Raw genomic sequence first — 18108 nt, forward strand, 5'->3', positions numbered from 1 at the left:
CCGAAGGGGCTGGTGCACATTGAAGTCACCGAGCAGCAGACAGGGGTGAGATAGCTGCCCAATAAGCTGGAGAAAGTTTGCCCTGGTGACATCCAGTGACGAAGGGATGTAAACATTACAAAGGGGAAAGGTCAAGTGATTAAGGGAAAGGCGAACTGCAAAGGCAAACTGTAACAGCTTGAAAGCGGGTAGTCAGGAAGGTGGGTTGATTATGATCATCATCCCGTATGAGCAGCCTGACTCCCCCATGAGATGGAATACCGACCTCGGTGGTAAGATCAAAACAGACCGGGAAGAAATGCGAAAGCTCAAAGCGGTCGTGAGGACGCAATTTTGTTTTGTGAAGGCAGAGAACAAGTGGACGCTGCGATTCTAAGAGCAGCTGTAAATCCTCTTTGTTCGATCGAAGACAGCAAACATTCCATTGGAAGAGAATCGTGACAAGGAAAAAGAGTGGGTGTCTCCTCAGTCAACCTGAGAAGACCCACTGCTACAGGGCACAGAGGCAGGATAATCCTGCTCCAAGAGATCTACAGAAGTGTCGGCCTCTTCCTGCTCTCGGTCTGCGGAGTCCAACGCTGAAAAACGGTTGGTGGTGCGCACTGGGGACATGGAGGTCGGCTGGGCGAGGATATCACATGGCGACACCGTCGAAGATGATCTTCAGGTCGGCGAAGGAGAAGACCGTTTGCCTTTGTTGGACTACTTCAAGCCTTTACGGTTGGCAGAGGAAGACTCAGATGTTGGTTGGCTGGAGGGACGTAGGAAGTCGTCATTGGAGTATTCCTATCTTTTCCGGCCTGCCGGTTGTGAGCTGCTGACTTCACCCCTTCAGGCAAGAGTTGCGCAGCTGGACGAGGAGACAGCGAGACTACCACGACACTGGGGGATTTCACAACGTGAGTACTGAATTCGAGGTGGCATGTCTGAGTGGCCATGTCATCCACGGAGCGAGATGTAGCAAGAACAGTACTGTATGTGCCAGGCGGTAGAACACAGGGTTTTTGACTAGCCAATAACTTGCGAGCGACCGGGTAAGATACTTTTCCCTTTACCCGAATGTCCTGGACAGCCACTCATTGAGGATCATGTGACAATCTCGAGAGTCGGTGGTATGGTCGCCATTGCAGTTGATACAGCCGGGAGAAAGAAGGACAATGGCTCTTGTGCGCATCCCTATCACAGGTTACACATTTGGCCAGGTGTCGACGAGGCGCTCTAGTGTGGTTGAAACGATGAGACTGGTAGCAGTGCATTGGGTTCGGAACAGACGGTCCGATTGTGGTAACTTCATAGCCTGCTTTGATCTCGGATGGAAGCACCATTGTCAAAGGTGGCAAGAAGAGTGCGTGTTGGCACTAAGGAGGCATCTACCTTTTTCATCGCCTGGTGGAAGGCAATGGCACCCTGATAATAGAGGTACGTTTGGATTTCAGCCTCGGTCAGACAATCGAGCAGCCTGATGTAAGTAACCCCGCGAGAAGAATTCTGAGTTCTATGGTTTCCGACACGAAAATGATACCATGGGGAAGCGAAGCTGCAATCAAAAGTCTTCTCCAAAGGCAAAGTTCCACTGCATAAACGAGAGCAGTATTTGACAGGGCCGGAAACTGTATAAACACCTTTCTGAATTGGAGACGGGTTTACCGTTGCAAAGGAATAAAAGTCTTCAGTACGTAAAACCATGAGGAACGGTGGTGCAGCTGGGAGGGCCCTTGAATTTGGATCTTCTTTGGGTTTACGTTTTGTAGACGTGGGATGCAAAGGTGATGACTGGCTCACTGTGTGAGAAAATCCCTCTTGATTGCCAGCATCTCCGATGGCGGGCCTCCTTCCAACTGGGAGCTCCCTTCAGAAAGGGGTGCAACCTTCTTAGGTGATTGTGCACAGCTCAGATCACGCCTCACGCCTCCCGAACACCTGACAGAGGTACCACTTGGATATTTGAGAAGGTAGCAGCTCAGGCAATCATCCCTCCCTGGGCCTGGTCTTTACCAGGGGTTACGTGTGAACCCCACCTGTCGACCCAGGGCTGAGAATTACGCGTTACTCAGTCACCCGTTAAGCGTCAGATGCGTGGTCCGGTTGGTTGGTTGGTTGTTTGAGGTTAAAGGGACCAAACAGCAAGGTCATCAGTCCCTTGTTTCAAATAGACTCCATTCTGCTAACGGGACATCTCAGTATAGTCAGAAAAATAAAACGGAAAAAGGGGAAACGTAAAAGGGCAGTCACGTTGTCATTAGTAAAAACAAATGAGGGAAGTTGGCAAGAGAACGAACCCAACACTATGCTGAAGCAGCATAGGCAAGACCACCTGTGACTTAAAAGGTACAACTGCTATAATGCAAAAAGTACGTATGGGAATAGAAAAACTAACCAAGCCTTAAAAAGAAGGGGTAAAAACAGAGTAAAAGGGAAAGAAAAGAGGATTCCGGTCAGGGAGGTGAATCGGGAATCTCTGAACACTGCCTACAGTGGGAGACACCCAAACACTCGCGTGGTCCGGTATTCAGGAACGGACAGGAAGGAAGGAGAAAAAGAGGAACCTCAAATGCCGAAGCGGGGGAAGAATAGGAGAATGTGAACGAAGAAGGGATAAAGGAAAGAAAAACAGTGGTGAGACTGTTCTGATGTCAGCTACGGACAATGCGGAACATACCCAAAAACACCCCAGACACGTTCCTCAAGGAAGGGAAAAAAAGACCAGCAAGAGGATAGAAATGCAGCACGGGAGGGCAAAAATGCTGCGAAGGCTGGGGCCCCTTGGTAGCCAAGCACGAACCCGCCAAAGAGAGGCGAGCCCTGGGACCTGGGAGGGGGGGGGGGGGGGGGAGAGAAAAATGGGTTTCCTGTTTGCTTTTGCTTTTTATTACGCAGCAAAAATTTTACGTTAAAAACAGCTGTAACTGTGAATTTATCGCTAGACTTCTATCATTATAATGTTATGCAAGCCTATGAGGAAGAGAGTCAAATTACAAGCGGTGCGTCGTTGTAGCTATTACGCCGACACCTGCGTAATACCTGTACAATTTTGCTCTTGTCACAGAGTGACCGTAATCGATGTGTAAAATAAAGGATTTCAGTATTTACGACCGTAGCTGCCATATATCCAAAATATATTGCGTAATGTAAGTCACATGAAAACTCAAATTGTTCAAATGACTAAGCACTATGCAACTTAACATCTGAGGTTATCAGTTCCCAGTCTTTGAACTACTTAAACCTAACTAACCTAAGGACATCACACACATCCATGCCCGAGGCAGGATTCGAACCTGTGACCGTAGCAGTAGCGCGATTCCGGACTGAAACGCCTAGAACCGCTCGGTCACAGCGGCCGGCCATGTGAACTCAACGACTACTAAAAACAATGCAATGTCTTGCATGCAGCGCATTCAGAGGACTAATCTTATGCACTTCGGGATAGAAAAAGCCGCCAGTAGCGAAAACGGGAAGGTCAAGAACCACACGAAACCACGTAGGAAACTATTCAAATTTTACAGCTCTGGTCACATATGCGTAGTATTAATCCTAGAGCTTTGCCTACTGTGTACCTATGATATTTCGTATGGTTTCTCTTCTGTTGTTTCTGGTGTCATCTCTGTTACATGCGCAAGTCGACCGAGCGTGCTTACGTGTTTATATTAGCAGTAGTTCAGCACGTTGTTGTACAATTTAAAAATTTTCGCTCCATGCCAGATTTTGGTATTTTGGTTCCATTTCGACCTCATACAAAGTGACGTCCTTAGGGGACGCGGACTTTAACAGCTAGCGTTTTCACCTACCCATTGTATTATGTGAAACGAATTATTGTTTCTAGAATGAATGTTCACTTTACAGCGAAGTGTGCACTTGCTTGAAACTTCCTGGTAGATTCAAATAGTGTGCCTGAACGGGGCTCGAACGTGGGACATTTGCCTCTCCCAGGGAAGCGCAATACATACAGATGTATCCAAGTACGACTCAAGACTCGCCCTCACAAAAAAAGCTTCACATCCGACCGTAACTCATCTCCCATCTTCCAGGTTTCACGAAATTTGTCTTGGAAAGGTCCCAGGTTCAAATCCCGATCCGGCACACCGTTTTAATCCGCCAGGAAGCTTCGTTATTAATTTGTTTCGATAGTTACACTCCATACCACAAGATGTAGGATATTTTTATGGATGTTGAGAGTAAGCTGCCACAATTTCAGTGATATTACACGCTCGATGCCGTAGATAGCGTTAGCGAAAACTAAACGAGAATTCAAAATTAATCTTGTAAAGAAAGTGTTCTAATAATTAAACAATCATACATAAATGTAACGGCTAATACTGCTTTAGTTAATGTTAAGCAGTGTTAACATAAAACCGCAACGTATTGTAGATCACTAACTTACTTTACAGGTATTCGGATGAAAATGATACATGTTTAAATCCAGGTCCTCTTACTGAAACTGAGAAAAGTTCAAACGCTTTTAATCCACGGTCTCGTTCTTGTGTGTTTCTGAGATACTCACCTGGAATGAGGATTAACACATACATTCCCTATGAAAACCACACCTGGTTAGTACGATTATCTAATCAGCTTCTGCGATATGACCAAATGTACAGACTTAAGTTAAATCTGTAACTCAGAAAATCGTGCGATGGTACTGTATGCGCAGTTCACGAAGTATGGCCGCCACGGATGATGGAGGGTTGATGAGATAAACTTTGATCATCATCCTTTATAACGAGACCAATATCGTAGCGCTGTCTACTTAGAAAGTGTTCTGGAAGAAATAGGAAATGTTTTTGGAGCTGATAGTATTAATTAATTCAAATAAAATATTCCATATAACGCGTAACTAATTTTTATTTATTAAAATGTAACAAATACTCAGAAGGTATCACGCAAAGGAAAATGATTAAAGTTGATTTCCATTAATTCCATTTCCAACTTCAACGTATTTTCAAAATATATCGACAATGCTCCGTGTAGCTCTTCTGCGGTCATCTTTGCGTTCTTTATGGATACACCACTAATAGTCTCACACGTGACAGCGGGCGCTACCAACATAATCCAAACTGGCGCGCATAAAAGCGGGATTTTTCCATGACTCTTACCTCGGGTTTTCTTGGGAATAAAAAGCTAGGGTTAAGCGTTTTGGATAGCCCTTGGGCTAGGAACCATTTGTATGCCCAACATAAGGGTCGTCTTACTGTAACTAAACCGTGGTACAGGGTCAAAGTTTAAACATTACACACTTCCTCCAGCTTAGGCAAATGGAGAAAATCGTGTGGGTCTCTTTGCACTAGATGTCTACGATGCGCCTTAAAGGGTGTAAGGAGTCATCACTTATTTCATGGGTGGTTCCTGAGAAAATCGGAAAGCGTTTTTCACCAGTTTTTCCCAGTCAGCAGTTGATATACGAACAACTAACCGCAGAGAATTGGTCAAATTTTAACGGTGTATTGCTTAGGAATTTATCTAGAAGTTAAATCTTCTCTTTTTCAGAAACCTCTATCCGTTATCGAGAAACACCGCAAAATCATGGTTTTTGAGTACCAAAACCGAGTCGAGGATTACAAGGTCGCAATGCATAACAAATAGAGATCTTAAGAATACATCGTAAAAATTTCACCTATCTCGAAAATCCTTGAAACTTTTCTTCATATATTTAACCGTTGTCGAGATACAGATGTTCAAATTTACCTTGCTTGTACACGTAAAATGCGCACGTAAAATCCGGTGTGCGACGGAAACGCAGTTTATGAAGTAACGTAGCGCGGGTACATATTCTGTCAAGTATCTATGTTATCAGCAGAAGGATTCCATGTTTTAATTCTGAAGCACATGCAAATTTTGTGTGCACGTAAAATTCGTTCTGAGTGAAAAAATTTGTTTTGCGCTGTTTCAGTTTCACATAAGGAAACTATCAAAATTTTACTGTCCTGTAAAGTTTTTTTTTTTTTCCATACGAATGACATGCCCTGCTACAACAAGGAATAGAAGGAACCAGCGGAAAAGTGCTCCTATAGAAACACAAAAAAGGCGAGTACCCTCCTGTTTAAAAAAACGACTGAGAAGTGGCTTACCAGCTGCCTCATTCTACTTTCCTCGGCAACCTTTAAAAATTTTCCAAAAAAATTTGGCCTACGAACATTTTCGCGATTGTTTACGCTGAGGACACAGTGGCAGTGGCAAAGAGATGGAAAAGTAAATACTGGAAAATAGTAGGCAGTAGTTGTGGTACAGAAAGAGCGAAAGAGGCAATGACAGTGCAAGTGAAAGAGTGGCTGTGGATTTTGTCGACGCCGAGAGGAAGCATAAGAGCCAGTGATGAGAGACTTGAGTCTATGACAATGACGAGGAAGAGAGAGATCGCGACAGTGAGACGAGAACCAGCCATGGGAAAGAATGAATGAGGCAGTATAGTTACAGACAGAAAGAGGGAGTCACTGACAGTGAAAGGAGACAGTAGTGTTAGGACAGAAAGAGGAAGACAGTGACAAAAGCACACGTAACGACTAGAATGTGCCGGGGTTCCATCATGCTGGAACAATATACCCATCCTTGAAACGAAAGTAACCTGTTCAAGAATGCTGGACGCTCTTCTTCTAGAACGTCTAGATTAAGCGGTGCTCTTAAGACGATGCGGTAATATAAAAGTCAACTGCTCTATCACACCACACATTTACACTGAAGCGTTCTTGAAAATGTGTCTCTACAAGCTTGTGTGTGTTTTTGTGGGACCGCCGATTTGAGTTACAGGTCTTATTGAGAGCGCCACGAATGAAAGTGCCTACATCAGCGATCTGTAACTAGCCAGACAAAATTCCAGCTGTCTACCATCATCTCCTTGAACGCGCTTCAGATAAGGATAGAGGCCACGCGTATCTAATGTCCGCCATATTCTTGTATGTGGAACACAGATACGAACTGAAACTCAGCGTGTGATTGGTGAACAACTACACTACGTTCTACTAACGGAATGTCTTTTACATGATTCATACTGCTACCCTACGTGTTCAAATAAGGTACCACTGTTGGGTACTCAACAAGTCTCACACAGTTAAATAAAAACACACTTCAATCTGGTATTTTGCAGATGGGAAGTCGTCAACCGTATTCTCCACAATTAGCAGTAGTAGCGTTTCTATTATCAAACCCCTACATCAATACCATAACGTAATAGTGTAACCCGCTCCTCCTTTTCCATTAAAAATACTCGCAGTACTTTGGCTGTCTGAAATTAATAAGCATCGAACTTTTCGGCTCTGTCAACAAATGAGAGCGAACTTACATTCAAGGCACACTAGTCAGATCTGAAAGTTCGTGACCGTGAGCTTTCTGCTATAACTCTGCTCGTAATTCCCACTAAAGCACTAGCAGTAACATGGATTTTATGTACTTTAGTCACAATTTTTATGTCCCAACGTAATCTATTCTCAGTCGTTCACTAAATACCACTTTGTTTGAATTAGCCGTTGCTGTTCGGTACTTTGTGATAACCGTTGAATTAAATGTTATTTTCTGAGTAATTAAATTCGGCAAATCACGAAATTTTCCCGAGCTATTAAAAATGGCTTCTCGATACGTGCCGGCCACTCTCCCGTCTAAAGACCCACAGGCACCACAACCGTGCCCGTATAATGGGCCTTTCCACCAGCGATGCTAGCTCACAGAAGCAGAGATGCGTAAAGGTAGATTCGATCCGTCAGGGACAGGGTCGATGTTGTTCCTTTACAGCACTCAACATGTGTTAACATGCGTGGAATACCTGAACGATACAGTGCAATTTCCCAACAAATCGAAATCACAGCTGAAAAATTCAGCCTTGTTTACTCAAACACAACTTCACAACTTAAAAAATACGATCGATAAATAAACCCGTATGAACTGGAGTACCAACACGCGAAATGAAAACTTCTCTGTAACCAGCTACATCCCTATATTCAATAAAAACTGGATCCATATCATAGGGAATGTTTTACTCTAATTAGTCGAGACAACAACTCCTGAAATATTAGTTATTCCGCCCGAAGCACCCTTCATAGTCAAGTCTACAATTAACTGGACAGAAATAGTCGCTGATTTTGGCTCAGATGTCGTCCTCCACGTTTTCAACGCAAAACAAGAGTGAAATGCGAAATGAAGCCACTTTCAGCATTTCTTCACGAGAATTGATACTTCGTACCTACGAAAAGAATTTACGACAAAGGAAACTAAACGCAGAAGGATTGAAATGCGAACAGACTACTTGTATAATAAAATATCGCAGCTCCGGGCAAGAATAATTCTAGAGGGTGAAATAAATACATAAAAATTATTGTATCTTACAAGAGGAAGGTGAAATATATGTACGAATATCTAAGAAGAAAGGCACAGACCATCTGTGAAGTCAGGAGAGGTTTAAAATTTGACCGATGAAGTATAGAACAACAACAACAACAACAACAACAAATCAGAATGAGATTAACAGAACACTTGTTTGGCAGACGCTGATGAACACTTACCTCCGCTTAGTCAGTGGTTGCTAACAAAATTTGGGAAAGGTAACAAACGTTTCCCAGCAGCTGGCGGTTGTAGTCCGAGGTGCTGTCGCGGATTGGACAACTGCTGATCTACGCGCTTCATCCCTTCCTCCCCTCTCGGGTGGATACGTAGCCCTCTCCCGCCTACCCCTTCTTTCTCACCCTCCTCGTGGCCCAGTGACACACAATGTGCTGCAACCATCAATCCTGCGGGTCACCGCCACCGCATTAGCAGACTTCCGGTGATTTTTCACGAGTCTCCTGCGCGCCTGTCCAGCTACAGAAAGGAGCACCGACGTTGTTTAAGAGCGCTAATGTGGCCAATCTTGTCATCTCGCTGGTTGCCTTGCTTGCCACGAGAGACAGGAAGCCGGTTGCTTTCGAAGACGTGTTTGTTTTTCCCAATACATAGAAATTTTTGCATCAGCTTGCACAACTAAGCTAAAACAGACTTCACGTATTAAACACCACAGACGAAACAGAATAACAAAGCATCTGACAGCTAAAAGCCGACATTTTACGTTCAGTTTGTTAGTAATCGTTACGAATATCAGCTTAAAATACGAATTAAAGCAACCAGTCCTATTTATTATACTTCCCAGTACTCGTTTCCCAGGAATGCATCCCCTTTATGAAGTGGATTCATGTCAGACATGAAAATATGTTTGTACGACGCTGTGTGAAATCTATGATAGTGCCTTTTGCGGTCACACGGTGATTTTCCAGTCGTATGTACACCACGTAAACTTTATAAACAGAACTCTGTTTACTGGAGAAAGTAATTCAATAGGCTGGTCCTAACAATTCCAGGCAGTACACAGTTAATCTATTGGAGTTTAAAAATGTTTGCAGAACTTCATACTGCAAGTTACATTTTTAGCATTTTCACTTATATTTGTTGTTATTCTTCTGCCTGAGTCACACCGTGCTGTTACTCTATTCGCTGTAAGTTCTGAAAGCTGTTTTCTGTATCTCAGAGTTCATTAGTTGTAGTATCATAAAACAGAAAGCCAGGTTATAAACCAAGGAGAAACTAAACTACTCGCTCCGTCAATGAACAAATCTATAATAGTACAAGACGAGCGAGAGCAACTCGTTCTCTTAATTTGTAAGTAACTGCACGTTGAATTTGGTCCATGTGCAGAATAAAAACACCGTCACAGTGAGATCAATAGCATAGTGATATAATGGGTTATATACATTATTTGCGGGAAGCATAACCATGGAAAAATTTTAGGGCAGTAAGGGATCTCGAAATCTAAGACAAGACATTGTAAGACTACCTATTCGTCCTTAATTATTGACGTAATACACATAAAATTAACATAAACCAAAGCTCTCCGAAATCTCAAATGCACAAAATGCCGTTAACAGCCTGTGGAGGTACCAAATTATGTAGGACACCCAACAAGACCACCTCAACTGGGCGAATTATAACCACCTAGTCAACAGAAGTTGCGTGACAAGGTAAGTAGCGAACTGTTCAGATTACTGTTCACGCTATCGCAATTGTGAGATATTTCTCCAAAAATCAGCAAACATGCGCTCACCAGCACCAGACGGCGGCCGGACGGACGGAATGCCCGGAATCTTAGTTCAAAACGCTTACTTGTTCACTTGAAGCGGGGAAAAAAAGCTGTCCATGTTAGAAATGTTACGAATAAAAATCACTTATTTTGTAAAAAGAAGGAATTCAGCACAAACTTCTCACTATTAGCGTACGATATTCACATTAACAAACTGTAGTTTGCTATCCCAATGGATTGCTCCCTCTGCTGCTGCTCCTCCTCCCCCCCCCCCCCCCTTCCCATCATTTCCTTGGAACTGAGTAAGTTTACTGCTTAAATTTTTATCTGTGGGACAGCCACAACTGTTCTGCAACATGTTCATGGCGAACAAATCCGCCTCAGTTGTAAAATACTTTATTGATCGAAGTTTTGCACGACAGACGTCACCGTACGCTATCACGGTTTCGGGGTCTTATCATCGGGTGGATTTGAAATCTGAAGTAAAAAAAAAAAAAAAAAAAAAAGTCGTAATCTAGTCCATTAAGAAATTTAAAAAAATAGAGATTGACATTTAGAAACTGAAAAAGATTATTGAACTATAGCCTACATAGCATTAGTAGAAGGTATGTCCACGCGCTAATAACTAACAGCAAACAACCACCGTACGTGGCTGCAAAGGACTCCGACTTTCAAATCGCTGCCTGGGAACATTCTTCTTTTCCAAAAATTTCCAACGGAAATGCATGCAGTCTGTAATAGTGAAGCCAGAAACGACATTAGGTGGAAGTCACGCAGTAAACCAAAGCTAAACTAAATAACAGCGCTGCGCTGCAGAAAGTCAGCTTACAACCTTATATGACGAACTCCTACATTCGACGCTAACACTTACCATACGCTGATACAGCGCACCTGTGTTACTCATGCGGCTACGGCAAGCGAACTGAGCAGTAACGCTTCCGGCCATACCCGTGGTAAACACCGTGAAAGGGGCCGCGTAACACGGCATGAAGAGGAACTAGAGTACAAGCACTTACGAATACCGAAAAAGAGCAGAACCAATCTAGGTAATAACCGAAAGTAGTGGCGGTCCATTACGGGATATGTTCGCCCTTACAAACAAATAAGAAACATCAGCATGACTAATAACAGAACAAGTGCAACAAAGCAACACACACGTGATATGGGGAGCTAACATAAACAACAGTTTAAAGCAAAGGCCGAAATACATACAGTTGCCAAAATCTGCATCCAACAGCAGAGAAGTCCAAACACAACAAATGGTGAGCTGTAAACTTAAACTGACTTATTTAGAAACAGTTGCAAGAGCTACCAAAAACTTTTTGTTCCATTTATATAAGCTCTTGAGCGGTTGGGGAATCACCATTCTATTTCATGCACAAGATCTTAGGGGTAGTGAAGAGTGAAATACTAAGCTTCATAGAAATAAAATACTACGATATAAAAACCATAGATCATCGTCTTGTACATCATAACAAGTATAATCAGTTTCTCCATCGCTGCAGTCTCCACATCACCTTCGCAGTCGTCGACATCGTCATGAGGTTTGATCTTTTGATCCATTCCGTATCAATAACTGGTCAACCCATTTCTTCATTGGTTTTCCTAAACCTACTTTGGCCCTGTTGATATAATTTTATTGTGGTGTCTTTTCTTTCGGATATGCGCGAAAGACCAACACCAGACATCCTTTTAATTTATTTGCTTCGATGGGCAACGAATCCACAATTTTCAGTGCAGATTCACGTCTGTTCGACCTCCAGCGGGAATCTAGCATGGAGCACATGGGCGAGGACTGCGGATAATTGGCGCCAGGTGGGAATGTGTGTAGGCCGGGCAGCGTGCCGAAACAGTTTGCACATTTACGATACACACATTTTCCAGATGGCACAACGGTTAACGCAGCTGCCAAGTAAGCAGAATATCCTGGGTTCGAGTGCCAGTCTGGTACAAATCTTAATTCCCCGCCACTGATTCTGCACCATGTCCCGAGGTAGTTTATATCATCAGTTCGGCCCCTCCCCTTCACTTTCAATTACATGGTTAGTGGTTCTTGTATCTGGTTACGGTTTGTGTGTTCTTACGATCGTAATTGACGTTATTTTATTGTGACAATTATTTTTGAATATTCACTTGAGCTCACATTTCATTTATTTTCTTATCCAGTAAAATAAATCAGGCCGTGTATCTAAGGAAGTTCATTTCCCACGTTTTTTTTTCCCTTTCTCTTCTTAAGGATCGATACAACAACCCAAATAAAGGTCTTATGCAAGTGCATACTTAAGTGAAGGAATCGTAGGGTCGAAAACAGCAAGTTTCAATTGTCAGAAAACAGGATACACAATCGCAACACGAAGAAAGAGTTGTGCAACATAGATGAAATTTGTTAGTCATGTTGGTACAGCTGAAAGATGATATCTATTCAAATTCTGCGTCAGTCGCATAAGACGAGCGCTAGCAGCATCGCCATGAGGATGCAAACCAGCTTTGCCTTAAATACACGCGTTAGTTACCTTTAACATTCAACGTGGTGAGTTGGTGTTAGTCAATAATGCCTTTAAGGCGATAAAGACGCCATTATCAACACCTCACAGTTTGACCGAGGTCGTGTGACAGAGCTACAAGACGCTGGATATTTCCCCTGTGACAGTGCAGAAAGACTTGGCAGAAATGCAGTCACTGTACATGATTGATCGCAGCGGAGGTGATGAGAATGTACCGTACAAGTAGTAAACTGACAGCGCTCCAGACAGCCACGTGGCACTACCCAAGAGGTACGACCGATGTGTTTGGCCAATGGTTGTGGCACGTCGTACTACATCTGTAGCAGCAATTTGAGCAGCATTTGGCACCACAGTGACGAAGAACTCTTACAAATCCGATACTTCAAGGATAGCTCCGAGCTAGACGCTCTGTAGGGACATTCCACTGACCCCAAACCACCGCCATTTGAGACTTCAGTGGTGTCAAGCGGGAGATCACTGGAGGGCAGGGTGAAGGTCTGTTGCGTTTTCTGATGAAAGCTGGTTCTGTTTCAGTGCCAGTGCAGCGCTGAGTGTCAGTGGTGGCTGTGCACTGGTTAGGATGAGGTCAGTTGAGGGCCTGCACCAAACTAATCTGCATGCTAGACACACTGGACCTACACCTGAAGTTCTGACAGTAGGGGCAATATTGTGGTTATCCCTCTGCAAATTTATACGTGAATCTGGTGATTCGACCTGTTGTGCTGCCATTCACGAACAGCATTTCAGGGTTTTCTTTTCAACAGGATAACGCTCAGCCACATACCCCAACATCCTCTGCGGAGTGTCAACATGTTCCCTTGGCCTGCTCGATCAGCAGATCTGCTTCCAATCACGCACGTGTAGGACATCATCGGATGACAATTCCAGTGTCAACCGTTCCTCCATTAACCCACAAACTGACTTCTGGTACCTGTGCAACACAATGCATGCGCCTTTGCATGCTTACATTCAACATTCTGGTAGTTACACCGTTTATTAATGTAACAGTATTTCACATCAGCAATGGCTTAGCCTGCGCTTACATTAACCTGTGATCTTGCTAGTCACTTAAATATTTTACCTACACAAATGTATTCCTGAAAATTCATTACTCTACAATATTTTTTGTGCGGTTTTTTGTCATCAGTGCATATCGGGATCACGACAGGACATACTTTAGGCATTATCTTCAAATGATTGTAGACTCTTTGATTAAAGTAGGGCCCAGACGACCCCATCGCCAAAAAAATGTCTATACGTTGGAAAATTCTGTCCAGAAGCTGTGCAGCCCTCAAATTACCGTCGACAGTGATGACAGGCTTCCGAAATCTTACATGATACTAGGCCAAAGCGTAATTGCTCCGCATCCCTGTTGAATTGGTGGGTCTTCATTCCCTTTGACTTGCACTGCTTCCGCACAGCCTTCGCACACGTCTATGACGATTACCAGGCAACAGGAAGGTCATACACTCGTTGATGTGAAGAATGTAATCACTTTTGAAAATGGTTCCATTCCAGGTGTTGTCTTACCCATTGTCTTCACGCATCACGGCGCCATGGAGTTGGTGCTGATGTTCCTAATTGACGCTAAGAGGCCAGAGTGATCGTCGTGAGACGGTTGCATACAGTACAGGTCGACGAAGACGTCCGTGTTTCCTCCAAAAGGCCATCTCGCATTTCTGTTGCATTCTCGTCAGAGTACCCCGAATCACATGACGCCATGTACGGTGACTTGTTTTATAGTTTCATTAATCGCGTGCAAGCCTGCCCAGTCCGAACCGCATGCCTTCACAGTACCACCTCCGTGGTGAGCACGATCATCCAAGCAGCCGTTGCCTTTCCACCACAGTGTAACGTATCTGTGTCCCTTCAGGAGCTTCGACAGACACGAACCTATGATACTGTAGGCTGCCAAAATAATGCTCGAAAGAGGAAGAGCCTCTTCTATTTCTGGGTCCTGCATCGGTATGGTATAGACATTCTGGTGGACAGTGGTGCCTCTTTTGGTCCTTGACCATGCTGCTGACGTTACTAGATGAGAGAGTTGAGTGTTGTTGGCCTTATCTGTAAGTTTCATTCGTGTTTCACTTTTATTTCTTGCATTTCAAGCATGTTTTCAACTCACGTTTATTCGGAATAGCTTCTCTTACCGCGTATTTGTTCAGTATGAAGGAGGACTTAATATTTTTTTTCAATTCATTCGAATTCGCATATAGACGGTGGTGGCAGTATCGATGTATAATTGTTCCTTTTGTGAATATCAATGGCTTGCAAAACCTCTCTTCTAAAAACATGGGTAACTTTGTTTAGCTATCATTTGTGTCTCGTCAGTTTTTGTGATTTCCTAACCTGTGCAACACTTGCTCTGATGATTCATATAGTCCATGTGGAACCACTATTACTGTACAATTATTTTGAACATTAGAGCATTCACTATAACATTTTCGATACGTAAAATTAACACCGGTCAGTTTAAAATGGTAAAAATATGAAAGTATACTGCACGCTCTTTATAAAGAACCGTGTACACTGGCTATGTAGACTACACATTGTATAAACTAGTACTTGGTCGTATTAAACATCAATAAAATTCACTGACAGCCAAATACTGCAAGTTACGTTATATTATTTTGAAAACAACCAGTTTCGGCATTTAATTTTGCAATCTTCAGGCCCTTGCATAATAAGAGAGTATACATGTAGTATAAAAGCACGTACAAAGCAAGTTTACAGAAAGTGACAATCATAAAGTAACAATCTTTACACGTGTTACATCTAGATGGAATCATCTCTATGAGAAAGTGAACGACTGTAATGTAAATACTACATCGCACATTTTGCAATACAATCAGTAGTGAACTGAGTCAGTAAAAGCACAGAAACAATTCTACAAAAGGCTGTATCGAGTGACATATCATGAAGGAATCCTGTGTGTGTCGAGATGCGTATAATAACATGAGTATAATGCTTCAACGTAACTATAAAACTCCAGTGACGCCACATTGGTGCAAGGCTACTACAATCCCACTACCCATTTCGTTATATCAACAGCTACTCCAGAGCATAAATTACTCGCCATTCATTTCCATCCAAATAAACTCACTTGTCATATAGCGCTATAAATCACTAGATATCGTGAATTCCAATCTAAAAACACAAAGAGTCAAGTCTAAAGTAAAAGTTCAAGATAAACATCAAATCCATATTGACTACATGGCAGCCGGCCGCGGTGGCTGTGCGGTTCTGGCGCTGCAGTCCGGAACCAAGGGACTGCTACGGTCGCAGGTTCGAATCCTGCCTCGGGCATGGGTGTCTGTGATGTCCCTAGGTTAGTTCGGTTTAAGTAGTTCTAAGTTCTAGGGGACTTACGACCTAAGATGTTGAGTCACATAGTGCTCAGAGCCATTTTGCATGGCAATTTACCATTATACAATTGCTTCATATGAAGACGTGACAGCAACTGAGCACACTTACAGCCCATGAACGTGGTCAAAGATAGTCCCACCAAGTCAGACGATAAAACAAGACAGTCGACAGCAAGGATCGATACATCATTAAATCGTAGACACATAGACTACATACGATAAACAAACAACGATAGACAGACTGTGGGAAGAAATAACACACACAGGTGATATCCATATAAACTCCTTACTAGATTCCAGAACTATTCACAACAGGTTGTGAAAAATTTCGAAAAAGAACTTATTCTTTTATTCCAATTGCTCATTCATATATTTCCGTGTTCTTTTTCTGCATGGACATAGATGACCATATCTTCAAGACCATCCATCATCCCATCTTTATCAGTGATGCGTAATATCTCTAAATTGTCATCAATACTCACAATCTCGTGTTTTGTTATTTGCAGATTCCTCAAAATTATACTGCTTGAAGGTATGCAGAGCTGTATGCTCTCGAAATCTTTCTTTAAAGTTGTACCAGTTCGCCCAATATACATTACCTCAGTCGCTGCATTTAATTTTGTCGATACCAGACCTCTAAAAAAGATTGTGTGTCTCAATAGAATAAGTGCCTTGGCTAATGTACTTTTAGCAGTAAAACCAACTTCAGTGTTGATTTTATGGAATGCTTGTGCAACTGTATAGGAAATAGGGCCTATTAACTCCACGCTTGAGTGCATTTTTTACTGGCTTCAACACAGGTGAGGGTAATTTCATGTAGCAACTTAGTGTTCTTTCTGAAAATTTTATAATGAACTCAGTTAATAATCTCAGGTTGGTAACTATTGTTTACCGCTACATCCCTTAGTAAATTCTTTTATTTTTCAATTTCTATGTCTTCTAAGGGGATTTTACTTAGCCTGCTGACAAGACTACAGAAAAAGGAGGTTTTGCACCTGTTGAAGTGTATGGAATTTGCAGGTATATTGGAATCTGAAGTTGTGGGCTTATCGAAAATAGCAAAACTATGCCTACCACTCTCATTCCTCACGGAAATGTCAAGGAAATCAATTTTATCATTAACCTGCCATTCATATATTAATTCTGTTTTCGGTGAAGGTTACTGAAAATTCTTAATCTTAGTGCTACATAAAGGTGTCATCCACCTAACAGAAATAATTCAGAACAATGTCATGCAACTCAGGGTATTGTGCAAAGGCTGATACTTCGTGATGGTTAAGAAAAATATTGGATAATCTCACTGATAAACACCACTCAATAGCTTACCCATCCTGTTGTTGGAAAATTTCGCCAATTGATATGAAAGTAATTATAAGAGAAAAGTAATTCAACTAACTGTAGGAATTCTCCAATTTCTCCTACAGACAATCTTTTAAGTCTAGGGAAATTCTTGACAAGGTCAATGATTTTCATAACAGGCACATTAGTGTACACATTAGTCACATCTAAGGTACCCATATGTAGCTATCTGGGATCTTTATTTATTATTTTATCTACTAAATCTTAAGTGTTCTTCATAGAGACACAGCTCTCAAAAATGTAACTATCAACTACCTTAAAGTAGTTGTAATACATATGGTAAGAACTAGATATGCCATCTGCCAAAGACAGCTTATCTGAATGAAGATTGCTCTGAAGGCAAAATAGATTCAGTGAATTTTGCTCACATCACCTACACCTTTAGGCAAAAAAAGTGCGTACATGTGGAAATGGAGCTTGATAACATGATAAATTATCAGTTGCTTTGGAATGAAAATAATTGAATATAATTTTAAATAAACTCTGATCATTACTCAAGAATAACCATAACAGTTCAGCCATGAAATTACGTGCACTGAACAGTAAAAACATCATGATCCCAGCTCAATGCGACATTGAATCCCACCTAGTGGCATTGCAAGCACTTGACGCTGTAAGGGTAGTATGTAAGTGGGGCAACACACAGATAAGGGATCATCCTAGTGACGATGAGGGATGCAAATGGGGAAATCCATTGAGATAAGCGACTCTGACCAAGTGCATCTCAAAAATGGCAAAGCTGCTAGAATTTTCACACCCTACCGTCATGAGTATCTACAGAAAGAGGAAGAAGGTAAACATCCACAACTCTTCAGAGAACATGCGTTTCAGAGACTCATCTGCTCTATAAAGTAGG

This window comes from Schistocerca serialis, chromosome 8 (assembly GCF_023864345.2).
Source record: "Schistocerca serialis cubense isolate TAMUIC-IGC-003099 chromosome 8, iqSchSeri2.2, whole genome shotgun sequence".
NCBI classification, from domain to species: domain Eukaryota; kingdom Metazoa; phylum Arthropoda; class Insecta; order Orthoptera; family Acrididae; genus Schistocerca; species Schistocerca serialis.